This window comes from Dendrobates tinctorius, unplaced genomic scaffold (genome assembly GCF_039654945.1).
Source record: "Dendrobates tinctorius isolate UK_male_01 unplaced genomic scaffold, ASM3965494v1 ptg000059l, whole genome shotgun sequence".
Lineage (NCBI taxonomy): Eukaryota > Metazoa > Chordata > Amphibia > Anura > Dendrobatidae > Dendrobates > Dendrobates tinctorius.
This window is the reverse complement of record NW_027361727.1, coordinates 24,252,902-24,280,451: the sequence shown is the minus strand read 5'-3', so window position 1 is coordinate 24,280,451 and position 27,550 is coordinate 24,252,902. Positions and strand designations below refer to the sequence as shown.

General features: G+C 45.1%; 1 protein-coding gene across 7 annotated transcripts in view; it reads right to left on the bottom strand.

Moving 5' to 3' along the window:
• The window catches only part of LRRC4C (leucine rich repeat containing 4C), a 1,128,588-nt gene that overhangs the window by 616,608 nt on the left and 484,430 nt on the right, over positions 1-27,550 (bottom strand). The window lies entirely within an intron of this gene.

Sequence of the window (27,550 nt, the reverse complement as noted above, 5' to 3'; positions counted from 1 at the left end):
ATATATAGATTTTCGTAACAATCATTTAGATATGAAACTTTTCCTAAATGCACATGCAATACCATTCCTTGCCACATGGAGTGCTGTTTATATTAAGCCAGTGGTAAAGTAGTCATGCTTAGCGCATAATTATCAGGCTAAATGCAATAGAATTATCGTTTAATTTGGTTGAAAAAACTGACTAACGTGACTTACGCTGAATTTATTATGTGCTTTAGACACTTATTATGACTACAAACACAAAACACAAAAAGAGAAAAAAAAAATCCATTATTTTCACAATTTCACCGCACTTGGAATTTCCAATTTCCACTACATTGAATATTAAATAAAATGGCGTCATTGGTGGATAAAAATACAAAAGAGCAGAAACGAACAAACACCCGATACTTAAGAGATTTAAAAATAAAAAAGAAATGAGAAAAATATAGTATAAGCGTTTTTAACAAAAATATATAGGCAAAGCTTCAGAATAAAAAAAAAAAATCATCCTCTTCAAGTTATTCAGTCCTGACCCTAGCCAAGTCCTCAAAGCTCCTTGACTTAGATCTGTCACCATTTCTCACTCACAGCTTCATTCGGCTGCCAGCGCTGGACCTTGATGTCAGCATTAATTAACCTACAGCAGGAAACCACAAACTCTCCACCTTGTCGATATTAAATAATTTATTTATAATTTAAAAAAAAAAAAAAATAACAAAAAAGCTATTTTTTTATAAAGCTTTCTTTATCCTTTAAAGATCAGTTTAAGTTCTGATTTTTAAGAAATATTTTTTTTTTATTTGTTTTTATCAATTCTGTTTTTTACTATTTATGTTACATTAATTAAATATTATGATTAGTTTTTTTTAAATTGTAGGTTTTCGGGGCACCGTCAGACGGCCATATAAATTGGAAAGAGATCGGGAGGTATTGCACGGACTGGCTAGTGGCGATCCCCACCCAAACGTGACAGATGTATTAAAATAAATGAAGCTTTCATGTTTGGGTCAGGAGAGCCACCGGCCAGTCCATGCACTTTGTTCCAATTTTGGTCCAATTTATATGGTTGTCTATGGTAGAAAAAATATATATATACCAGCATGTAGTCCATGTGCCTAATATTACCTATCATGGTATACCATACTACAAGTGTTTTCTAATATGCAATTACTAAGGACAGCCTTGGGGACCCTCGAAAAGTCTCAAGAAGGCTCAATGGTGATGGCAAACATGCCATAAGTCTCAGTCATCAGCAATCACTGTTACAAGGGTTCTATTCTTTATACAGTTCTGTGACACTTTTTTGTTATCATACTGAAGAAGTCAAAATGCATGTCATGCATGTCACCTGTCCCCCCGCTATTCCCCAGCTTTTCCCCTCTGTCAATCCCTGCACTGGCTCCCCATTGCCCAGAGACTCCAATACAAAACCCTAACCATGACATGCAAAGCCATCCACAACCTGTCTCCTCCATACATCTGTGACCTCGTCTCCCGGTACTTTCCTGCACGCAACCTCTGATCCTCACAAGATCTCCTTCTCTACGCCCCTCTTATCTCCTCTTCCCACAATCGCATACAAGATTTCTCTCGCGCATCACCCCTACTCTGGAACTCTCTACCACAACATATCAGACTCTCACCTACCATCGAAACCTTCAAAAAGAGCCTGAAGACCGACCTCTTCTGACAAGCCTATAACCTGCAGTAACCACCGATCGACCAAACCGCTGCACGACCAGCTCTACCCTCGCCTACTGTATCCTCACCCATCCCTTGTAGATTGTGAGCCTTCGCGGGCAGGGTCCTCTCTCCTCCTGTACCAGTTATGTCTTGTATTGTTTAACATTATTGTACTTGTTTTTACTATGTATACCCCTCCTCACATGTAAAGCGCCATGGAATAAATGGCGCTATAACAATAAATAATAATAATTATAATAAAATGGTAAACCGCTGGTCAGTCATGACATCCATCTTTGGCATGGGATGGGAAAGAATCAGTATCACGTAACCACATATTGTCTATATGCATTGTCTGTGGTCACATGCTGTGGTTTGCTACGTATCCCAAACTCTACTTACGTGCAGTGACCAATGGCTTTGGAACTATGAGACAAAATCAAGAGGCCATTGACTATCATGCATAGGTTGATTTTTTTTTTACTCGCGGTTGAATTCACAATGTGGAAAGCCGAAAATCTCAGATGGGTGGCCATCTGACTCTTGGCCCTTCCACCAATGAGCTGGTTTATGGCTCTTCGAGATTGAAGACACTTTTTCAACTTTCCTTAAGTAAAAGGACCTACAAGGTCTGAATATTGATAACCTATTTTTAGGATAAGCCACCCAACAGTAGATGGGTGGAGGGTTGAACTCCGCACCCTGCCGATCAATTGTTTGTAGGCAACGCGTCAATCAACTCCAGACCTTGAAACGGGTCTGTCTTGTTTCTGTAATGCTTAGAACGTAAACTTTAGTACCTGTGTACCGACTCTGAATTGTTTTGCACTTTTTCTTAGGCAAAGTGTTAATTCCTGTTGGAGTCAACTGTAAAGTGATGTATCGTTGGAGTAAGAAACCTGAGCTCGCTCTCCCGGGGAGACCTTTCCTGTCTGAATCCTTTCAAGCTGCCTCAGAGTTCTAGAACATCAGACAGACGCTCTCTCGAGACACTGGTGGCAGGAAGAGAAAGAGACCGCGTCTAAAAACTTACATTAAAAGATCCACTTTTCTCAAAGCAAATAAAACAACTTGGCAAAACTGAATACATAAAATGCAGATATTATGGTTGGAAATGAATGCAAACATAAAGGTTCAATATGGCACTGTGAGAATGCTTTGTGATTTATGCACCCTCATGAAATATCTGATATTAAAAACTCACTGAGAAAAATCTTAATTGTGCCTTTCCTCCCCGGCTTCATGAAAGAATTATACATGAATCACATTATACTTTAGTGAGAACAGAAATGTGTATGAGGGTAATGATTATTCTCCAACCTGCTCAAAGCTTACAGACGTCCTGGAGTGTTACTTTACATCATAGAAGGCATGCTGCCATCAATCTATGGGATGCTCATATTCTAATAGGCGCCGTACAATACCCTGTGTTGGGGTACAGAGGATGGGACTCCAACTAACGCAGAGAACGTGCTGCTTCCAAACGCCTTTCTTTACCAACCTTCTCTCTTACATGTCACCTGCATCTTAAATAAATCTTCAGAATCCGACCTTTTCTTACCTTTAAAACTGCAAAAAAAACCTCTTACTGTCACTCTTATTCATTCTCGTCTGGACTACTGGAACTCTACTGATCGGTCTCCCTGTTACTAAAGTTTCTCCTCTCCAATCCTAAATCGATTGTATTTGTAGCTCAATGGCCGGCGCCCCTGCATGGTGTCCCCTTCTCTTTCCATGCAAGGATGCCGGCTTACTTACTACCCAGGCCCCATGGTGTGGTTCCCCGGCGTGCTCCTGCCTCTTTCTGATGTGCGCTCTGCAGTTCCCTGTGACGCGCCTTGTCCGCACGCTCCCCTGCTTTTAAAGAGGCAGCTTGTGCATATAATAAATGCCCTCAGCTTGTTGCTGAGAAGCATTTAGCACACTTAGTACACCTGCAAAATGGCTCCCAGCCAACTGCTGAGATTGATCCTGTATAATAAAAAACTCCCTCTCCCTAAGGGAGGTGACAAGCATCGAGTTGAGTCATTAGGTAGTTGGAGTTCTACCAGTGAGGTTGTGAGGTCGCCAGTGCCTGAACATTGTCCTCTGGTCCCGATGCGGCCAGTGCCTCCTACACATTGGTCCTGGTATGGCCAGTGTCTGAACGTTTTCCCATGGTCTCAGTGTGACCAGTCCTGTTACCAATGCCCCCTGGTCCTGGTGTGCCCAGTCCTGTCCACAAAGTCCCCTGGTCCAAGAGCAGTAGGCGCCTAAATATTGTGCCCCGGTCTGTGTGCTGCCATTCCCTGACCCAGTGTCCTAGACTGGTGTGTCTGAACATAACCCAAGTCCGTGTCAGCAAACCTGACCCCTGGGGTTAGCAGCTGCATTACTGCCTTGAAGTGATACCTTGCAGCTACTTGCAGCCCAGTCTGGCTTCACCATCAGGAGCTCCAGTGAACATCTGGTAGACAATTAGCTAAGCCTTTTCCTAGGTAGGCCCCGTCCTGTAGCACAGTGAGTCCACAAATCCACATGCTCCACAGTTGGGTGTAACAGTATTTCTGTCCAGCTGCTACACTAATGTCTCCACCTTGTGCCAGTCATTACACTGATTGTCCATCCACTACAGAATACAAATCAAACATATCTCTCTCACGCACAAAGCTCTCCACAGTTCTGCACCACCCTACATCTTCTCCCTCATTTCTATCATCCCACTCGTGCTCTCCATTCTGCAACTGATCTAAGATTAACATCATCCATAATCTGAACATCCCACTTTTGTCTTCAAGACTTCTCTCGTGCTGTGCAAGTTTTCTGAAATGTGCTACCCCAGATGATCTAATACCTAGTCCCGACATTGTCAAGTGTGCTTTAAAAATACATCTCTTTATACAGGCCTTTCATCACAACTCACTAATCTATCTCCTGTTCACACTTCTAAATTTTCCTAAGATCTTATTCATCTGTCGCCACATCATCCATGCATACAATATCACTTGGTAACTGTACTTAGACAAATACCGGCTAATGACAGGCTCGAGAAGCTTAATATCATAACCCATATTTATTATAATGATGGCTGGACCATACATGACAAGCATTTCCAACCTATTGTCCCTCCCCTCTATTTCCATATGAGCTTGAGAGCAGGAACTTCAATCCTCGGGTGAGCTACTCAAGTTGAGCCCGTGTTCAATTCGAGTAATGAGCATTCAAGCATTTCAGTGCTTGATCATCACTACTTATCACCATAGCGTGTAGTGCCAGTAATTTTATAAAACCTGTGATTCAAAGCATACAATTGACTCTTCAAAATATTCAGCTGTGCGTACACATAGAATAACTTGGTTTTTGGCATTTATATGACGTGCATACTGCATTTTCATACTGCAAACTTTCTCTCTAATTTTCAATTGTCTCTGAGCTAGTGGGTGGGCACCAGCTGCAATGATGACTCCCATACCCAGAGCATTCAGACATGAGGGAGTCCACCTTTCCTTTTGTATATAATCAGAAGCAGCAGCAGCAGTATGAAGAACATTATACAGTAGTGCTGAGCAGTGTAGCTGTGAATCCAGAACTGGGGTGAGATAAACAGTTACTAGAATTAACAGCTCCACAGGTCTGTGTGTGTCTCTGCCTCTCTTTCAATCTGCTCCCCCTTCATTCCTCTCCTCCTTTCTCCGTTGACTTAAAAAGGCAGGTGTGATTTGATCCCACAGTGATCTGATAGTTTACCTTTTCGAAAAGATCTATGAAGTAGAACTAACTTTATCAATGAACTGCCATTGGTGTGAACTATAATAATTCACATAACACAATATGATACATGCAGGAATAAGAGAATACATAAACTCAGCTTTGCTACAACGAGTAGTTGCCATATTTATGTGTTCCAAAATCTACTTATATTCTTTCTGCAAAAAACATTAGAATCCTAACAGTGAATTAACTTCATATTGTTACCATTCCAAAGATATCTTTCAATGTTATATTACTGTATCTTGCAAATTTTATACGTGTCTCCTGCACAGCCCCTTCAAAGAGGTATTTCCTTTATTAAAAGTTATTACCTGTACAATGGACAAGCACACAACTCAGGGAAGCCAGAGCTAAGATTAGGAGACTAGCTCTGAATACTGCAGATAGTGGTGGCCGATGATTTTGCAAGATATATAACAGCAGCTTGTCAGGAGCTGAGAGAGACGTGAGCAGATTTGTGTTGCGTAGAAACCAATGAGCTGGAGAGAGGTGGCTGGTATGTTAGCAGGTAACCTCTCTCCTGAAATGTAGCTACGGCACACTCTCAGTCAGGGTCTAAGCAGGCAGTAGTGGCTGAGCTCCAAGGAAACGAACTATACATTATGAAAAATAAAAAATCTCATTGCGGTATAAGGACAATAGATAGAAAAAGCAAATCAATTGCAAACTTGCATATTTTGATGCTAACTAACTAATCCAATTCAATAACTTAATAGGAGTATTCTCAAGTTTGTAAGTTATTATTATTATTTATTGTTATAGCGCCATTTATTCCATGGCGCTTTACATGTGAGGAGGGGTATACATAATACATACAAGTACAGTAATCTTAAACAATACAAGTCATGACTGGTCCAGGAGGAGAGAGGACCCTGCCCGCAAGGGCTCACAGTCTACAAGGGATGGGTGAGGATACAGTAGGCGAGGGTAGAGCTGGTCGTGCAGCGGTTTGGTGGATCGGTGGTTACTGCTAGTTGTAGGCTTGTCGGAAGAGGTAGTTATCCCCTATTGACGGTCAATCATTGACAGTCCATCCAATCCATCATGGATTCTTGCAATTTCGACATATGAAGCTCCGATTGGAGTGGTAATCAATCATGCGCACTGTGGCTCCATTCATTGTTAATGGAAGCGCCAAAAATTGCTCGGCTAATCTTCGATGCTCCACTGAAGTGGCGCACATGATCAAGCAACACCCCAATTGTTGGGATCGCTGGTGGCCAAAGCTATCGGACTCTAAGCAATAAGAAAGCCATAATCGGCGCCTATCAGTTTCGTCTATGATTGACCTTTGCTCATTTAGGGCAGGAATCTTCCCTTGTAAACCATAACGGGAAAACATTACGATTTAGGGACAATTTACCTCCCGTTACAGATTCTCTTCCACCCTCCGCTCCACACCGGAGTCGTAATTTCCATATGTGTCTTCATTTGGAATTCAGGATACACACCAATCCAATAGATTGATTTTGGAGGCGAGATTAATACCCCGCAATACAAAAAGCGCACAGGTTTTTCTGCACCTTTGGCCATGCACAGATTTTTCTTTACAATCATCAAAGAAGCACATATCAAGAGCGTGCACTTCTATAAAGGCCACTAGAGATTTCTGATAGAATGACCTTCAAATACACAGAGTCTTTTCAGAATAATGCTCGGCCGGGCGTCGCTGGATGACTATGCGCCATTAACGGATTGTCACTTTCAAATCACATCTCGAATGTTTGTGAATTTAACTCGGAGCTGAATTTCTATCATTATTTTTTTGCTTTACTGAACACTTCTCCAAAATGTGAAACCCTTGAGAAGAAATGACAAAGAAGACGAACGCGACAATTTATAAAGGATGGAGAGAAATACTGGACACCCAGAAGAGAAAAAAAAGCCTCCTTATTAGAGTAAGAAGTTTATGAAAGGCTGAATAGTAGAGTTGAGCGAAACGGGTCGAAAAAATTCAAAAGTCGCCGACTTTTGGCAAAGTCGGGTTTCATGAAACGAAACCCGACCCTAGGATGAGGTCGGCCACGAGGTCGGCGACTTACGCGCCAAAGTCGCGTTTCAAAAGTTTGTTTTGCGCTCTTTTTCAGCCAATCAGGATCCACGGACACTGTGGGCAACGTGATGACATAGGCATGGGTCACCACCATCTTTCAGAAGGGCATGCAAGTGATTGGCTTGCTTTGGTGGGCGTCACAGGGGGTATAAAAGGGCGTGCACGCCGACCGCCATCTTACTTCTGCCGATCTTAGCATAGGGAGAGGTTGCTGCTGATTCTGTAGGGAGAGCGTTAGGCAGGGAAGAAGACAGAAAAGCTGCTTCTGCTGCTAGCGATTTGGCCTGCACAACACACCAGTCACTGTGTGTGCAGTGCAAGGGGAGGCTATATAGTGGTGTATCAGTGGTGTTGGTTGTTGGGCTGCCTTCTAAGGCTTCCTGACAGGCTGGCATTGCTGTTTACCCACTGCTCCGCAAACTGCTTTTTTTAAAAGCAATCCAATCTCCCTTATCCTCTAGTCACTTTGGTCACAGCTGCGCCATCGAGCCTGTCACATAGCGCTCAGATATTCATTGGGCCTCAAACTGCTTTTTTAAAAGCAAGCCCAATTTTTTTTTTTTGTCCTGCTGAGAAGAAAAAAAAACTGCTTCTGCTGCTGATAGCAATTTGGCCTGCACAACACACCAGTCACTGTGTGTGCAGTGCAAGGGGAGGCTATATTGTGGTGTATCAGTAGTGTTGGTTGTTGGGCTGCCTTTTAAGGCTTCCTGACAGGCTGGCATTGCTGTTTACCCACTGCTCCGCAAACTGCTTTTTTAAAAGCAATCCAATCTCCCTTATCCTCTAGTCACTTTGGTCACAGCTGTGCCATCGAGCCTGTCACATAGCGCTCAGATATTCATTGGGCCTCACACAATCCAAAAGTGTCCAGTGTCCAAAAGTGTGTGCAGAGATTCAAAATCTCCCTTATCCTCTAGTCACTTAGGTCACAGCTGTGCCATCGAGCCTGTCACATAGCGCTCAGATATTCATTGGGCCTCACACAATCCAAAAGTGTCCAGTGTCCAAAAGTTTCTGCAGAGATTCAAAATCTCACTTATCCTCTAGTCACTTAGGTCACAGCTGTGCCATCGAGCCTGTCTCATAGTGCTCAGATATTCATTGGGCCTCACACAATCCAAAAGTGTCCAGTGTCCAAAAGTGTGTGCAGAGATTCAAAATCTCCCTTATCCTCTAGTCACTTAGGTCACAGCTGTGCCATCGAGCCTGTCACATAGCGCTCAGATATTCATTGGGCCTCACACAATCCAAAAGTGTCCAGTGTCCAAAAGTGTGTGCAGAGATTCAAAATCTCACTTATCCTCTAGTCACTTAGGTCACAGCTGTGCCATCGAGCCTGTCACATAGCGCTCAGATATCAGTGGGCCTCACACAATCCAAAAGTGTCCAGTGTCCAAAAGTGTGTGCAGAGATTCAAAATCTCACTTATCCTCTAGTCACTTAGGTCACAGCTGTGCCATCGAGCCTGTCACATAGCGCTCAGATATCAGTGGGCCTCACACAATCCAAAAGTGTCCAGTGTCCAAAAGTGTGTGCAGAGATTCAAAATCTCACTTATCCTCTAGTCACTTAGGTCACAGCTGTGCCATCGAGCCTGTCTCATAGTGCTCAGATATTCATTGGGCCTCACACAATCCAAAAGTGTCCAGTGTCCAAAAGTGTGTGCAGAGATTCAAAATCTCCCTTATCCTCTAGTCACTTAGGTCACAGCTGTGCCATCGAGCCTGTCACAGAGCGCTCAGATATTCATTGGGCCTCACACAATCCAAAAGTGTCCAGTGTCCAAAAGTGTGTGCAGAGATTCAAAATCTCACTTATCCTCTAGTCACTTAGGTCACAGCTGTGCCATCGAGCCTGTCACATAGCGCTCAGATATCAGTGGGCCTCACACAATCCAAAAGTGTCCAGTGTCCAAAAGTGTGTGCAGAGATTCAAAATCTCACTTATCCTCTAGTCACTTAGGTCACAGCTGTGCCATCGAGCCTGTCACATAGCGCTCAGATATCAGTGGGCCTCACACAATCCAAAAGTGTCCAGTGTCCAAAAGTGTGTGCAGAGATTCAAAATCTCACTTATCCTCTAGTCACTTAGGTCACAGCTGTGCCATCGAGCCTGTCACATAGCGCTCAGATATTCATTGGGCCTCACACAATCCAAAAGTGTCCAGTGTCCAAAAGTGTGTGCAGAAATTCAAAATCTCCCCTGTCCTATAGACACCTTGTACCTTGTTTTACATACTATATAGTTTGTTGGATTTTGTCTACATTTCTACCAAAAATGAGGAAGGCTGGTGGAAGAGGCCGTGGAATTGGGCGGGGGTTGGCAGCTGGTAATGATGGTGTTGGTGGTGGATCTGATGGTAGTGGCAAGAGCAAAATAGGACCGAATGCAGGAGGTGTTGAGCCTGCGTCATCGTCTGGCTACATAAGGCCTCGAATGCTTAGTTTTCTAGGAGTTGGCAAACCGCTTTTAAAGCCAGAGCATCAGGAAAAAGTTTTGTCTTACATTGCTGACTCAGCCTCCAGCTCTATCGCCTCCTCTTCTTCAGTTGTAAAAAGTAAAAGCACTGAGTCGTCATTGGAGGCTCATGTTCATGAACCACACCTTTCCTTGTGTCCTTCACCCCAACCAAGATTGAAGGATGACGCAGGCCATACTACTGATTACTCCATGGAGCTGTTTTCACATACCATGCCTGGATTATCAAGTGAAATGGTGAATTACCCAGGCCAAGATGAATCTGACATGGAGTGCACTGATGCACAGCCGCTGATGGATGATTCTGCTGGTACATTCACTCAGAGCACTACATTGTCCTCGCAGTGTACAGAGCCAGATTCTGACCCTGATGAGACTCAGGTGCCCCTTCCCGCACACTATACCACCATACACGGTGACACAGAGGAAGGTGCACATGACATAGAAGAGGAGGTGATGGATGACCCAGTTGTTGACCCAGATTTGCATCCATTGGGGGAAGAGGGTGCTGCTTCCAATAGCTCAGATGAGGAGCATCCACAGCAGACATCGACATCGCAACAGCTGTTATCTGGCAGGCCCGGAGCACTCCAAAGACAGGTTCCAAACATCAAAAGAGTTGCTGGACAGCTTGTCCAGAGGGTCAAAAGATCACAGCGTGCTAGGCCGCAAAATGTCTGCCAAAGTAGGAAGAGTGCAGTGTGGCACTTTTTTGAATAAAATCCTCATGATCAGGCCAAGGTTATCTGTAAGAAGTGCGCAAAGACCTTTAGCCGAGGGAAAAATCTGAAAAATTTGAATACCAGTTGCATGCTTAGACATTTAACCAGCATGCACTTGCAAGCGTGGACACAACACCAAACCTCAAGTGCCACATGTGCAACTGATCACAACGAAGGTAGTCAGCAACGCTACATTGTTTCCCCCACTGTAAGCCTACCGGTTAGCACAGCAGCAAATGTTGAGGTGTCCTTGCAAGGCCACAGCAGTCAGGGAATCCCACTGTTATATCAACGAAAGACTGATTCTAGGCCATCAGAAAGAACACCAACTCCATCACCATCATCAACCCTCTTTCAGTCCGCCCTGTCCACCGCTACTTCCACCATATGCAGCTCTCAAGTCCAGCTCACCCTCCCAGACACTATGAGTAGGTCAAGAAAGTACTCAGTCTCTCATCCGCGTACACTGGGTTTGAACGCCCACATTGCCAAACTAATCTCGTTTGAGATGATGCCCTTTCGGTTGGTGGAAAGCACAGCTTTCCGCGAACTCATGGCCTATGTAGTACCACGCTATGACCTACCCAGTCGCCACTTCTTCTCTTGCAAAGCCATCCCAGCCCTCCACCATCATGTGAAAGACCGCATTGTCCATGCACTCAAGCAGTCAGTGAGCGGAAAGGTGCACCTCACAACTGATGCATGGTCCAGTCGGCATGGCCAGGGCCGTTACGTGTCCATCACTGCGCACTGGGTTAATGTGGTGGATGCAGGGTCCACAGGGGACAGCGGTGGTGGGACAGTGCTGCCTAGCCCACGGTATAGGAAACAGTTGGCTGTAGGCGTTCCACCCTCCTCCTCCTCCTCCTCCAGAAGCGAAAGCTCGTCCACAGAGCGCAGTCGTACGAGCACTCCATCTGCTGCTGCCACTGTTGCAAACGATGTGTCCCCCTATCGAGCAGCTAGTGGAAAGCGTCAGCAGGCTGTGTTGCAGATGATGTGTTTGGGCGACAGACATACCACCGAGGTGCTGGCCGAGTACTTGAAGCGACAAACTGAGTCATGGCTGGGCAGTGTACATCTGGAGGCAGGCAAGGTAGTTAGTGATAACGGCCGTAATTTTGTGGCAGCCATAGCCCTTTCAAAACTCAGCCACATACCTTGCTTGGCTCACACCTTGAACCTGGTGGTGCAGTGCTTCCTCAAAAATTATCCGGAGTTAACAGCCCTGCTCCAGAAGGTGCGAAGACTGTGCGCGCACATCCGCCGGTCGCCTGTACACTCCGTTCGTATGCAGAAGCTGCAGCGATTGCTCCACCTTCCCAACCACCGCCTCATTATCGACATTGCAACAAGGTGGAACTCCACCCTGCACATGGTGGAGCGGCTGTGCGAGCAGAGGCAGGCCATAATGCATTTGTGGGAGGATACACGGCCAGGCACTTTGAGAGCAGACATGGAGTTGACAGGTGTGCAGTGGTCGAAGCTGAAAGACCTCTGTAAAGTCCTTCAGTGTTTTGAGGAATGCACACGGCTGGTAAGCGCAGACGACGCCATCCTAAGCATGAGCATCCCACTTATGCGTCTGCTCATGCAAACTTTGACGCACCTTAAGGAGCAGGCGTCTGCAGCCAATGTTGATGAGGAGGAAGAGGAGGAGGGAATCCTTGATGACATTCAGCCATTGTCTGCTCAGGGACCTCTCCTGGACGAGGTGGAGGAAGAAGAGGAGGAGGAGGATGATGATGGGGATGATTACTTAGGGGAGGAGGATGTATCTCGTGGGGCAAGTGAAAATGTTGGCGTGGCAAGGTCTGGTACAGGGTTTGTGCGTGACTGGAGGGATGTGGATTTGCCAGAAAGTGCTCCTCCAACCAGCACTCGCAGTGCATCATTGACACCGGGAACATTGGCCCACATGTCAGATTATGCCTTGCGGATCCTAAAAAGGGACCCCCGCATTGCCAAAATGATGAGCGATGATGACTACTGGTTGGCCAGCATCCTGGATCCACGCTATAAAGGCAAATTACAAAACATCATGCCACAGGAGAACCTTGACCTAATATTGGCTAATAAACAAGCAACTCTGGTAAATCGGTTGCTTGAGGCATTCCCCGCACACAGCAGCGGTGATGGTTCTCACACGAGCCGTACGGGCCGGGGGCAGCTTGGCAGAGGTGTTCGTGGTGCACACAGCAGAAGTGGCGTTGGAGACAGGGGTTTCATGACAATGTTGTGGACTGATTTTTCAAATACCGCTCACACAACTGGTAATACTGCATCGATGGAAAGTGACAGGAGACAGCAGTTGTCAACCATGGTTACAAACTACTTTTCCTCCCATATCGATGTTCTCCCACACAGGTCATTCCCCTTTGACTATTGGGCCGCTAAACTGGACACCTGGCCTGAATTGGCCCAATATGCCTTACAGGAGCTCGCTTGCCCAGCTGCAAGTGTGCTATCGGAAAGAGTCTTCAGTGCAGCTGGATCAATCCTGACAGAAAAAAGGACCCGTCTGTCAACCCAAAATGTGGATGATCTAACCTTCATTAAAATGAACCATGCATGGGTTTCCAAGGATTTTGTGCCACCTTCCCCTGATGACACATAGGGTGACAGAAAAATGGCTTGCTTTGGTCCACCTCTTCCTGGGACTTGACCTATTTCGCCTTTTGCATCAGCTGAATGTCCAACATCAACAAATGCCACTTTCTAAAACTCCCTAACTGTGCTGCCTCCCCCCCCATGGCCGGGGTCACCACCTAGCGCACGACACCGTGCGAGTGCCGTTGCCCTGGACAGGTGGGTAGGCCGACTCTTGGGCGCGGGCACTGGCACAGGGTCCCTCATAGTGCAATCAAGTGTCTCTGACGGTTGTGGTGCACACCCGCCGTCAGACACACCGCCGTACTATGAGGGGCCCAGTGCCAGTACCGACGCCCACGAGTGGGCCCCCCTTGCTTGGGCAGGGCCCCAGCATTTGCAATCTTTACCTCTCCCTGCTCCTCCGCTGTGTAATCTGGGCCGTCAAATCCATACTGTGCCTGACACCGTCTGAGCCTGCCTCCTGAGACATATATTTTGAATGTGTACGCTATCCATACATGTTATCCGGGGATACGGTACCCTTTCTAACCTTTGTGCAATCACGTGCAATCCATACTGGGCCTAACACCGTCTGAGCCTGCCTCCTGAGACATATATTTTGAATGTGTACGCTATCCATACATGTTATCCGGGGATACGGTACCCTTTCTAACCTTTGTGCAATCACGTGCAATCCATACTGGGCCTAACACCGTCTGAGCCTGCCTCCTGAGACATATATTTTGAATGTGTACGCTATCCATACATGTTATCCGGGGATACGGTACCCTTTCTAACCTTTGTGCAATCACGTGCAATCCATACTGGGCCTAACACCGTCTGAGCCTGCCTCCTGAGACATATATTTTGAATGTGTACGCTATCCATACATGTTATCTGGGGATACGGTACCCTTTCTAACCTTTGTGCAATCACGTGTAATCCATACTGGGCGTGAGAACGGCTGGCGAGCTGTTAAGCAAGCTACAGCACCTGTGGTTTGCACACGTAAGTTTTTCATTTTTTCAGGAATGACGGTTAGGCCTAATTCCGGAACTGCAGTTGACCTGCACTTACTGGGAAATCATTGTTCGCGGGTAATAATTGTAATCAGTGATCCCAATCACTAACGTTGTTCAGCGGGTTATCTGCACCTGTAAGCGACAAACGCTGGCCTTTTCAGTGTAGCGCACATGCAGCCACGGACATGTAAGGGCATGACACACCAGTTATTGGCCAATCTCATGTTCCAGAGCCTCACATGTCCCTCTAGTAAGCCGGACTCGGACCGCGGGGCATGACGGAGTCTCGTTCGTTAACGGAATTAAGCTTGCAATGTGTGCATCTGTTCTGTAGCTGGCATGGTTGAGGTTTCCCAGGTGGAGTCGAATTTAACCGTAGGCTCCACTCCTGGTGGTGCCCTTCTGGACATTCCTTTAAGGTTCAGCTTTGCAACCATACTGCCCACGTAAAACAAACACTTTGCCTTCATGAACGCTGTTTGGAGGGTCATGACTCGTGGGAATAACGCCGCCCAATCAGTTAACCTGCTAGAGAGATCCTTCGTTGCTCCCAAGCATGACATCACACTCCCTAGGAGGAAGGTAATGCCACTGTGGCGACCGTACTCCTGGGGGCGACACAAGTGCACTGATGCCCAGCCACTGCTCGATGAATCTGCTGGTACATTGACCCAGACCACTACATTCCCCTCGCACGCTACACGGCCTGAATCTGACCCTGATGAAACTCAGGTTACCCTTCCCATATACAGTTCCATCTTACACGGTGACAAAGAGGAAGCTGCAGATGAAAGTGCAGGTTCGGCCCACCCGCCATCAGACACACCACCGTACTATCAGGGGCCCTGTGCCAGTGCCGTCGCCAACGAGTGGGCCCCCCCTGCTTGCTCAGGATCACAGCACTTGCAAGGTTGAAATACTGTGCAGTGAGATGGAAGATGGGGACGACGAGGAGTCCAGACTAGTACAGGGATTCCCTAGCGAGGAGACTTATTTGATTGTTTTCAATGTTGGGACAGCAATTTTTGGGGAGCACGTTACTCTGGAGAATGATAGATGGGGCCCACCATACACTGGAACATTCCAAAGGTGGACATCAGACACTGGAGCAGCATTTACAGGGCCCATTATACACTAGAGCATTAGAAATGGGGCCCATTATGTTTGGAGCATTATTTGGGCCCATAAGACAGTGGAGCTTCATCCATGGGGACCAACATATACTGTAGCATTATGTGGAGCTCATCATATACTGTTTCAAACATTATATGGGACCAATGATTCTGTATGGAGAAATAGATGGGCCTCGTCATGAGATGTAAAAAGTGAGGTATTTTTCATTGTACTATACCGCTATTTCTCTGCCGTATCGGAGCATGATGAGTTTTGGTATGTGTTAAAGGGGCGCTCTTTCGCCCAGGGCACATGAAAACCTGGAGCCAGGCCCCCCCCCACAACTTTAGCCAAATAACCCCCATTTTTCAGTGCGTAACTTGTATTATGAAGTTAATTAAGGTTGACAAGCTTAAGTAAGAAGAATTGATGCTTTTGGCATTCAAATGGGCACTGTAGGTGTGTTTCCTGTCCTCCTCTCACTGCCGACTTTTATTCCCCATTGACTTACATTGGGTTTCGTGTTTCGGGACGACCCCGACTTTTCCCTATAATCGGACGATCTTGCTCGACCCGACTTTTGGAAAAGTCGGGTTTCACGAAACGAAACGCGACCCTAAAAAACCAAAAGTCGCTCAACTCTACTGAATAGTTTTTCTTGAGTGTGTGTGGAGGTTTATCTGGGATTAAATTAGAGTTTAGAAAACTCATTTTTAATAGTTTGCCCGCTCAGTGTATATCTAAGGCTTTGTTCACACGTGGCGTTTTTGCTGATTTTGATTTGTTTTTTTTTTCCTGCATTTTTTGTGCATTTTTTGCAACATTTTTTTTCATGCTACATTTGTTTCTTGTACATGCTGATAAAGTTTAGTGCCCAAAAAATAAATCATATACTTCATAAGCAAAACCCGATACTTGCATTTTTTAGTTTAGTTAGTTTAGTGTTAGTTTAGTTTAGTTTTAGTTTAGCTTTAGTTTAGTTAGTTTAGTTTAGTTAGTTTAGTTTAGTTAGTTTAGTGCCCAAAAAAGAAATCATATACTTCATAAGCAAAACCCGATACTTGCATTTTTTCAGAATGTTTTTTTTTTACCACCCATTACTTTCAATGGATGAAAAATGCTGAAAGAAGTGACATGCCGTTATTCTGCAAAAAAAAAAAAACAAGCGAAGCACAAAATACCGAGGACAAAAAAAAAACAAGGTGTGCATGAGATTTCTGAAATCTCAGACTTTGCAGGTACTGTAAAACGCAGCAGAAATTTGCATAAAAAAGCATAAAAAAGGAAACATAAACTCCACATGTCAACATAGTCTTAGAGTGCTAGGACCAAGTGTAATTTCTGTCTATGTTGATGCAGACTTTGACATTTGCAACAAGTTGTTACAGGTGAAGCCTCTTTACTGGATCCAGATCAGATGCACTCTGCCTCAGTCCAAATTCTTTGGCTACTTAGAAATGTAGAATTGAGTGATCAGAACAGCACACCCTCGTGTCATCAAATTGGTTTAGTCCTAATTTATTCTAATCTACAAATATGCATTATCAGCTTGTGGAACATTTCGGTCAAAAGATTTGTCCTTAATCAGGTATAAATAATGGCTCACTGCATATATCCCTGGTCAACCTGGATTCCAATTATGGACCAATGTATCAAAGTTTAACAGCCACAAAATGTATGTGTTTTCTACAAAAAAAATTAATATATCACCAACTGTAAGTCAAATAATGTTAAAGGGAACCTGCGAGGTTGGATAATGCTATTAAAATGCAAATATAGGGTTGATGTGCATGTCAATAGAGTTTGGAAAGTGCCCAATCACCGTACCGAAAGTGAGGCACCCAAGAGAAAATGAAAGGATCTGCCAGCTTTCAGTCATGTAGGTGTGCCAGAGAGATTTCAGTCACCACACTGCTCACTGCACTGAGAGGAGTGACTGTAAGCATGCACTGGCACTTTGACTGACAGCCGACTTTGCACTGATACACTTCAAAGCCAGGTGTCAGTCAAAGTGCTGAGGCATGAGTACAGCTGCCACTTTTAGTGCTGTGAGCGGTGACTGAAGCTTTTCCGGCATGCCTGTATAAACTAAAACCCGGCGGCTAAATAATGTTTTAAGTTGCCTGTAATTGATGAATTCCTACACTGCTACTTTCTGCAAGGTGATGTAGAGTAATCTGTGGGTACTGATATAAAGTATATCGTAACAGGGTGAAACTTCTTAATCTTTAGTGTATATAAGGGAAGAAGAGAGAGCATCCATGCTCCAAACAGCACGTCCACTGAGCTCTGAACTTGTAGCTTCACCAGCAATTATATAGGGAGCACAGAGCTCTTGAGAAGAACATAAAGGGTTTGTGTGATCTTCTTTCTTCAGGAGCTCACCTGTCCTCTGCCTTAAAGTTTCCTGCTCACCGGAAGGAAGTGCGCTCCTGATGATTGACAGCTCGGACCAGCAACATGGTTGCAACGCTGATCTGCACTGTCCACTTTCTCATGCTCCATGCAGAAGCAGCTTTGTCTTTATAACATCAGATGAGTGCCGGTGCACCGAGAAGCTGGAGGGATCCAGCAATGTGGCTAGTTTCAGAGCAATGTCTGCAAGGTGCATGGAAAACAGACTGCAGTGGTGGCCAATAAAAGGAAATGAGCAGTAAACAACAGCATGAACATTCCCTTCAATTTTTAAGAATAAGGAGGAATTTTAGAGGTAAATTGCAAAGTTGCACATTTTTACGTTGCAGTTTTACCCATTTAGGCTGGTTTCACACTTGCGTTTTTTTGCGGTGGATTTTAGCGCTAAAAAACGCATGCGTTTTTTTCCTATATTTTGCATTGGATGCGCTTATGTGCACATACACATGCGTTTGTATGCGTTTTTCCGCGCATGCATTTTTTTGTGGTGTGCGCTCGGATGCACAAAATGCATCCTGTTGCATTTTTTGGGCGTCCGACTTGCCTCAAAAAAACGCATGCGCGCAATGCGTTTTTTTACAGCAAGACACCCATTATAAGTCTATGGGTGCGCATATGTGCGCATTGCCATGCTCATTTATGCGTTTTTTTGCGCATGCGTTTTTTTGTTGACCATTAGTTAGACAATGGAATTTAGGGGTTTGGGCTATAGTTAGGGTTAGTTAAGGGGGTTTAGGGTTAGGGTTAGGATTAGGGTTAGGGTTTGGGTTAGGGTTAGTATGGTTTGGTTAAGGGTTAGGGTTTAGGGTTAGTTAGGGTTTAGGGTTAGGGTTAGGGTTTGGGTAGGGTTTGGTTAAGGGTTAGGGTTAAGGTTAGGGTTAGTATGGTTTGGTTAAGGGTTAGGGTTGGGGTCAGGGTCAAGGTTAGGGTCAGGGTCAAGGTTAGGGATAGGGTTAGGGTATGGTTTGGTTAAGGGTTAGGGTTAGGGTCAGGGTTAGGGTCAGGGTTAGGGTCAGGGTTAGTAAAGTCATGGTTTGGGTTAGTGTGAGAGGCCAACTAATGTTGGAAAAAAGCGCAAACACGGTAAAAACGCACTAAAAACGCATACAAATGCATAAAAACGCTGTGTTTTTTTCATGCATGCTCATAAAAATGCTTGAAAAAAACGCAGCATTTGTATGCTTTTGTATGCGTTTTTTCCATGCATTTTTTTGCGGGAAAAACGCGCTGCAAAAAAAAGCAAGTGTGAAAGTAGCCTTAAAGAGTTGAGACATCCCCTTTAAATAGAATAAATGAACCTAGTGTAGCCCCTCATAGGATACAGATACAGCTCACAGTTTTTTTTAAAACCATATTTAAACATTATTTTACCCTTAACACAAATGCAGAATGTGACGTCTTCTGCGATTTCATTTTACATCCACTTTAACTATTTATCCACCTTGGAGATTTATTTATTTATTTGGCTTCATCTCAGATTCTGGCGACTTATCTGCAATATGCAAAGTCATTTCTATTTCTGCTCTTAGACTATATATTTATCCTGCCAAATTTGCAGAGTAAATGTTTATTCACAGATGTAAAGTGTGATTAACAAAATCCATGACATTCACAGATCGTCAACGTATTCTGGACCTGAAATTAAGGGGATTTTTTTTTATAGTGAGACACCATCAGAATAAAACAATACCTTTAATTATTCTCATAGACTTCAGGGGTAGATTAGATGGTTAATGTTCACCTTAACAAACTTTGTATAAATCAATAGTACAAACAAATACAAGAAGCTTTTCAAAATGTCTTATTAAATGAGAAATCTGCTGTTTTCTCCACTTTTGAGCCACTTCTCTTCATCTCTCCTTCTTCCAAAACTCATCATTCACTCTGAAAAAGAGCAGAAATCTGTCCTGCTCAAAATACACAGACTGCCAGATCACTGAGAGATCAGATTACAGCAAATTTCTTCAACTGAAGTCTATGCAAATGGTTGAGGAGAGTAGGAGTAGTTGAGTGAGAGCTGGATTTACAGTTACACTGTTCAGTACTGTTGTGTACTCCATACTGCGGCTGCTTCTGAGTTTGTGCTATGTTCTGTGTATGGGAGAGATCATAGCAGTTAAACTTCACCTACTAGCTCAGGGACAACTGAAAAATTGAACATCCAGGTGTCCGCCCATTTCTAGCATTGGCTCCTGACAGGTAGGTAGTCTAATGCAGTGGATAAGTGGTGTCAGTGGAACAATATGGTTTTGATTTCTTTCTAATTGCGCCCCTTTTGGCTTTACCTGTGCTGGTGCCCTGAGTAGGTGACTACCTCTGCCTATACTTTGTCTCGGTCTTGCTTACCAAACAATGCCCACTGTGTGCACCAAGATATTGTTATTTCTTATGTACATACTGTATATATGAGAGATTACTCTAAAGAGTCATCCGAAATGACAGGGGCACATTAACCCGTTCACCCACAGCCAATTTTCCATTTTTCATCCCCCCCCCCTTCTTCCAAGAGCCATAACTTTTATATTTTTCCATCAATATGGCCTTGTGAGAACTTGTATTTTTTTGGGCTGAGTTATACTTTTGAATTGCTTATACCACATAGTATACTGGAAAACAGGAAAAAAAAATCAGAGTGGTGAAATTGCAAAAAAGTGAAATTTTACTCCAGCTAGAGGATTGTCCACCTTTGCGAACATTTTTTAAATTCTTACATAAATGCATATATTTTTTACTAAAAAATTTAAGAATTGGGCTGTTTCCTAAATGTTGCACCGTTTGCCTTCTATAACATGTGTTGCATTGCACTGTCTAATGCTGGCTGCAGAATGGGTTAACTGAGACTCTGCCAGGGAGCTCTTCTGATGGTCCAAAGGGAGAGTTTGTATTCTTTTATATAGGATGCATTTTTTTTGCTCCTCTCAGCTGATTTACAACCACTTCAACGTTGAATATGCAAAGACATAAAAATCCTGTAGAAGCCAAATGGAGTAAAATGTTTAGCGAAACTCAATATAAAAAATGATTTTTTTTTTTGCCCCGATACATGCATGTAAGTAGAAAATAAACAAAGAAAAATAATTGTGAACTATCCTTTAATTAAAAAATAAAAACTGAGTACTCTATTGGGAGACATTTATGTTGTATGTGTCTATATTTGGCCACCCAGTGGTTGTAATGTGCATTGCATCCTCTTGAAGGCATTGCTGCTATGTTATGAGAATGTATTCAACTAGTATCATGAAAAATTGTCCTTACTAATGAAATTATTGGTAATGTAAGGCTATGTATGAGTCAAATTCTATTTTGGCATGGGGAATAAATGGAAATTTCCATCTAATTGGGGTACAAATCTTTCATCTAACCCATCTCTAGACCAAGATTATATTGGTATTTTTTTTATAAATATATATTTTTTTTTTTACAAGACTCACAATCTACTGGCTTCAGACTTGACACAGGGCTGCCAACCAGCTCCTGGCAAGGAAGGATTAACCCCTTCTCATTAAAATCCAATGCATTTCTGCAGCAGGGAATGCAGAGCACTGACATTACCATCGCAGGCAACGGCGCGGGGATGAAAGCCATATGGATCCATTCTGCAGTCAGTCAGCAGAAAATGAACATATATTGACCATCGAGCGGAATAATAACTTTGTTGACAATCTCAGGGTTGGCGTTGTCGGAGAGAGGACTGTGTGGGTGGAGTGAAGTAGAGAGAGGCCAAAATCCAACCATTTGCTGGCATCTCTCCACTGATCTGGATGCCAATGCTCTCCGCACGTTGACATGCTGCTCATTTTGTGGCGTTCTAAGCAGACTCGCGGAGCTGTGTACAGTCATTAAACTCCCAGCAACTGGGCACAGACACAACCTTTTAACTCCTTTCCTTTCCCATCACGTTGAGGAACGCTCAAAGCTTCCCAGTCTGGGAAAAAATCAAAATAACTGGTGCAAGCAGAGCTGAGTTTGTCATGTCGAAATTACAACCCGTAAAGTCCGCGCATCATGATATAAGGGGTGAAGATGATAAAGTAGATTTACTTGCAGCTCTCTGAAACCAACTGATATCACACATTGATATAATGATGATCCCAATCACAAACTCAGCTCTGCTACATCGATAATTTTCACAGACCCTGATTGGCATATGAATCAGGGTCATTTCTGTCTAATCTGCTATTTCAAGACATATCTATAAGTTTGCCTGAAACAGATAGAACAGAATTAACATTGAATTTCTGCCTTTAAAGGGATGATAATTTCTTTTTTTTTTTTTAAATATTGTGGTGTAGTGACCACTGTGTCCGCTAGGGGGCGTTGTGTGGGTGTCCCAGGAGAGAGGATGAGTGGCAGGATGCTGAATGATTGTTATGTATCCCAAGGTTGGTGGCGTTGGGATGGAACCTTGAATATGAGTGTTGATCAGCAGAGGTACTGCTGAGCTTTCGTTACACTGTGTCAGGGAGAGCTTTCCATGTAGGTGGTGAGACGGGAGGAACCAGCTACCTACAAACCCACCTAGGGGCGGTGTCTGGAATGCCATAGTAAAGTGGATGTGTGTGAAGGACCTGTGATGAGGTCATAGCCATGCGATCCGGTGGGCGTGGCTACGGACCATATAAGGTGACCAGGGTATTTTAAATGAGTGAATGCTTGGACCCGGTTGGTCCATTTGGAAGGTCTCGCTGGAAGATGTGTCTGCCTTCCTGAAGTGCCTGTGTGTATAATGGCTGCACGTGTCTGAGAGTTCCCAGGAGAGGGAATGGACGTCTGCAATGTGGTGAAGCAACCATGAGGTAACCCTGCGGGGTGAGTTAACTGTGAGGCTAGAAAGCCTGCGTTTTGGACATTGCATAACCTGTGTGACTACAGGGTTAACAGAGTGGAGCTCTGTCATGGACGCTATGATATGAACTTTCTATTGCTTGAATAAACCACATGGACTGTTGATGTTTTATGGAAAACCAATGCCGGATCTGGTTATTTGGCTGCAAAGCGAGTATCCCCAACCTGAATGATGAGCGCTACCTTATAATATTAAGGTAATTTTTTAAAATCTTCTAATATAGAATCTTCCAACCGTGTATCATAGGCTTTGAGCTGCCGAAAAAATATAGAATAGACAAAAAATTGCTTATTTTACGCATCAGGATAAATCACTGAGCTAAAAGATCAAAACAGAGTGTGAGGGCGGAGCAGAAAACAAAGATTCCTATTGGTCTATTATGATGCCACACCCACAGAAATGTATCAGTTTCACTCCGATTGTTTCTTCAGGAAAACAATGCAGTGAGAAAGATATAAAATAACAAATTTTCACTTAAAAACAAGTGCATGGGTCATTGAATATATGAAATGTAAACTACATGGCTGCCATGTAGAGTTTCGGTACTCAGCTCACAAATTAGCCAAATTTTCATTTACCTCTATTGGGCCAAGGTCTAAAAATGTAGAGGGCATACTGTATATCTTGGTGCACACAGTGGGCATTGTTTGGTAAGCAAGACCGAGACAAAGTATAGGCAGAGGTAGTCACCTACTCAGGGCACCAGCACAGGTAAAGCCAAAAGGGGCGCAATTAGAAAGAAATCAAAACCATATTGTTCCACTGACACCACCTATCCACTGCATTAGACTACCTACCTGTCAGGAGCCAATGCTAGAAATGGGCGGACACCTGGATGTTCAGGTCCGGTGGGTTCGGCCGAACAGTTACCAACAGTTAGAGTTCAGGTACCGGAACACTACCTGGACCTGCACCTGAACCCCATTCACTTGAATGAGGGACCAGAACATCCAGTGTTTGCTTTGCTGTCATGTGCATGTCAGCATGGCAAACACCGCTTCTGATCGGTGGTAAAATCATCACTGCCAGTCAGAGAGCCGCGGTTCCCACACTGTCAAAAGACAGTGCAAGCGCTCAGCTGTGATCAGAGCTATAAAGTTCACCTCCAGTGATTGGTGTTAGCTTATGGGACTATTGAGGGATATTGCTGATTTTTAATTTTGTTTTATTACAGGAGATGAGGGATTCAATGGAATTAGTCATTAGGTGAGTATAACTGTTAACTGTGTTTGTTATTTTTAAATAAAAAGGTAAAAGTGTGTTCTGTTTTATTTCAAATAAAGGACTTTATTCTGGCTGTGTCTTTATTTACAACTAGATGGTGGCCTGATTCTAATGCATCGGGTATTCTAGAATATGTATGTAGTTTATTTATGAAGTTTTAATAATAATGGAATAATGCACCCCCCAATCCTGATATGCATAGTACCCCTCCCCCCAATCCTGATATGCATGGTCCTCTTACCCCATATCCTGGTATGCATGGTTCCGTCACCCCCCAATCCTGATATGTATGGTCCTCCTCACCCCCCTATCCTGGTATGTATGGTGCCCTCACCCCCCAATCCAGATATGCATGGTCCTCTTACCCCCCTATCCTGGTATGCATGGTCCCGTCACCCCCCAATTCTGATATGTATGGTCCCCTCACCCCCCTTTGCTGGTATGTATGGTCACCCTCACTCCCCTTTGCTGGTATGTATGGTCACCGTCACCCCCCTTTCCTGGTATGCGTGGTCCCCTCACCCCCCTTTCCTGGTATGCATGGTCCCCCTCACCCCCCTTTGCTGGTATGTATGGTCACCCTCACCCCCCTTTCCTGGTATGCATGGTCCCCTCACCCCACTTTCCTGGTATGCATGGTCCCCTCACCCCCTTTGCTGGTATGTATGGTCACCCTCACCCCCCTTTCCTGGTATGCGTGGTCCCCCTCACCCCCCTTTCCTGGTATGCGTGGTCCCCCTCACCCCCTTTCCTGGTATGCGTGGTCTCCCTCACCCCCCTTTCCTGGTATGCATGGTCTCTGTTATAATAAAAAATAGTTATACATTATACTCACCTTCCGACGGCCCGCGATCTCCACTCCACGCTCCACGCGCCTGGCATCTTCTGGTCCCAGTAATGCTTTGCGCGAAACACCACTGGTGACGTCGCGCTCTCACGAGAGCGACGTCATCTCCGGCCCTTCGCGCAAAGCATTACTGGGACCAGAAGGTGCCGGGCATGTGGAGTGGAGATCGCGGGCCGTTGGAAGGTGAGTATATAACTATTTTTTATTTTAATTCTATTTTTTACATATTTCCACGCGCCCGGCCTTGCGGTCCCAGTAATGCTTTGCGGCTTAGACCGCTGATGACGTCACGCTCTCGCGAGAGTGACGTCATCTCCAGTCTAAGGCACAAAGCATTACTGGGACCGCGAGGCCGGGAGCGTGGAAAGGAGATCGGAAGGTGAGTATAACCTTTTTTTATTTTAATTCTCTTTTTTACAGATTAAGCCCTGCGCCCGATTGAGCGCTGCACCCGACTGTGCCTGTCGCTGATTGGTCGTGGCCTGGTCGTCGCGACCAATCAGCGGCAGGTGCAGCTTACCGTTACAAACAGCTGCGCCTGTCACTGATTGGTCGCAGCCTGACGGCCGCGACCAATCGGCGACGCGGGATTTCGGTTACAGACAGACAGACATGATAAGACGATTATATATATAGATACAACTATAGGATTAGTAATGGATAGGTGTCTTACAGATGTTTCTCCATTACTAAACTGTGGGCTTGATGTTACCTGAAAATACAAAGGTGACATCAACGCTAAAAATATTAACCACATTTGCCACCACTATAGGGCAAGTGGAAAGAGCCGGGCAAAGTGCCTGAATTGGCGCATCTAATAGATGTGCCTTTTATGAGCGGCTGTGGCCTGGTGTTTTTAGGCTGGGGGGGCCAATATTAATAGTCCCTTACCATCCTGAGAATACCAGCCCCCAGCTGTCTCCTTTAGCAAGGCTGGTTGTCAAAAATTGAGGGGACCCTACGCCATTTTTTAAAATTATTTATTTAAATCATTAAAAATACGGCGTGGGGACCCCTCTATTCCTGATAACCCGACTTGCTGAACCTGACAGATGAGGGTTGCAGCCCCCAGCTGTGAGTTTTGCCTGGCTGGTTATCAAAAATACAGGGGAGCCCATGCCGTTTTTGTTCTTATTTATTTAAAGCCCATGCGCCAGCTGACGAATACTCCTATCAGCCGCTCCTCCTCTCACTGTTATCAGCTGTAACAGGTGTCAGATGATGGGAGCAGTTGTAACATCAGCTGACTCCAATGACCGGAGGTAAATTTCATACTTCCGATCACAGCTAAGCGCTCACACTATCTTTTGATAGCATGAGAACCGCGGCTCTCTGACCGGATGGGATGATTTTATCGCTGATCTGAAGTGTTTTTGCTGCGCTGTCATGCACATGACAGCACAACTGTCACAGGCACGGTCCCTCCCGCTGCACGCACCTCCCGACGCGCTCCTGCTCCCCGGCGCGTCCCCGCGCCCGGCTTCCGGGTGGCTCGGCGTCGGGCACCTGTGCACTATATGACTCCTGGTGCACAGGCTCCTGGGAATGGTGACGCGGTGGCTCCGCTCCCGACATGGCGGTGCCCATTGACTACTTATGTTCGGCGTCAGGCCAGGTAAGACGCCTGACTATCGATTGCGGTGATGCTGTCTTTTTGTCAGCGCTCTCTGTGTCCCAGGCCTCCTCATTCCTCTGTCTCTAGTTGCGCTACCACTGGTAGCTCTCTCCCTGCACCTCCAGCCTTTCCTTGTCCTCCTTAAGCTCCAGTGTCTTCCCTGTTCTGCCACTTCCGTCTACCTGTCTGGTTCTCATACTGTCCCTGTTCCCTGGTCGTCTGCCTTCTTCCCTCTCAGTGTGTTACCTGTGCCCTCTCTCTATTGCAGTCTCCAGCCAGTGCCACCCGCTGTGCCCCGGTCCTGTACGTTGCCCATTCTCCATGGTCTCTGTGTCCCTCTGTGCCTAACAGCTCGGATTCTCCAGTGCCTCTTCTCCAGCCTATAGCCCCAGTCGTCCCTTTGGTTCCGGCTGTCGCGGTTCTATCCTCCGTGGGCCTGCCCCTAACACTCCCTGTATATGGGGTGGCCTCACCTGGGCCGCTCGCCCTCGGGGGCTCTGGAGCCGTGACCCAGAGGGTCCACTTCCAGGTTGCCCTACATCTCCAATCTGTAACAGCAACCGTAACAACAACAAACACCCGGTGTTTGTGAGACCGATCCTGATCAGTAATACAGAGTTGCTGGTGAAGTCCGTGTTCGGTGTCCGTGCCTGAACAGTAGGTGTACGGTATGGACGCCGAACTTTACTGTTCAGGTCCACCCATCTCTAGTCAATGCTGCCGAATTCTTTATATAAGCAGAGACCATTGCCACTTATCCTGAGTCCAGACACAGCTGGCTTGATTACCTACTGCCAGAGAGACCAGTGAATGATCTTCCCTCCAGCGCTCACAGTCAGTACAATAGTCAGTAAGAATAGTTTGGTGTCAGCAGAGGGCGCCAACTGGTAGCTATGCTGCTTGTCAATCTGAGTGCTGTTTGACTGGTGCATAGATTCCCTCTAACAGTGTTGCGTGAAAGCTGAGTGTGCAGAGACTAAAGTATGACTTAACTTAGTGTTCTTCTCAGTGGGTTTAGAGTTTAAATGTCACTGCAATAAAAGAACCATACTAATAAAAAATAGTCACCGTCAGTCCTGTCCAGAGTCAGCCTTGCTACATCTGTAACAGGTAATATTTCCTTGTCTATCTCCCATACTGGGAGTAGGGAGAGAAGGTCTATCACATCCTCATTTATTATCCAGAGTGGAAAGTGACTATTTGGA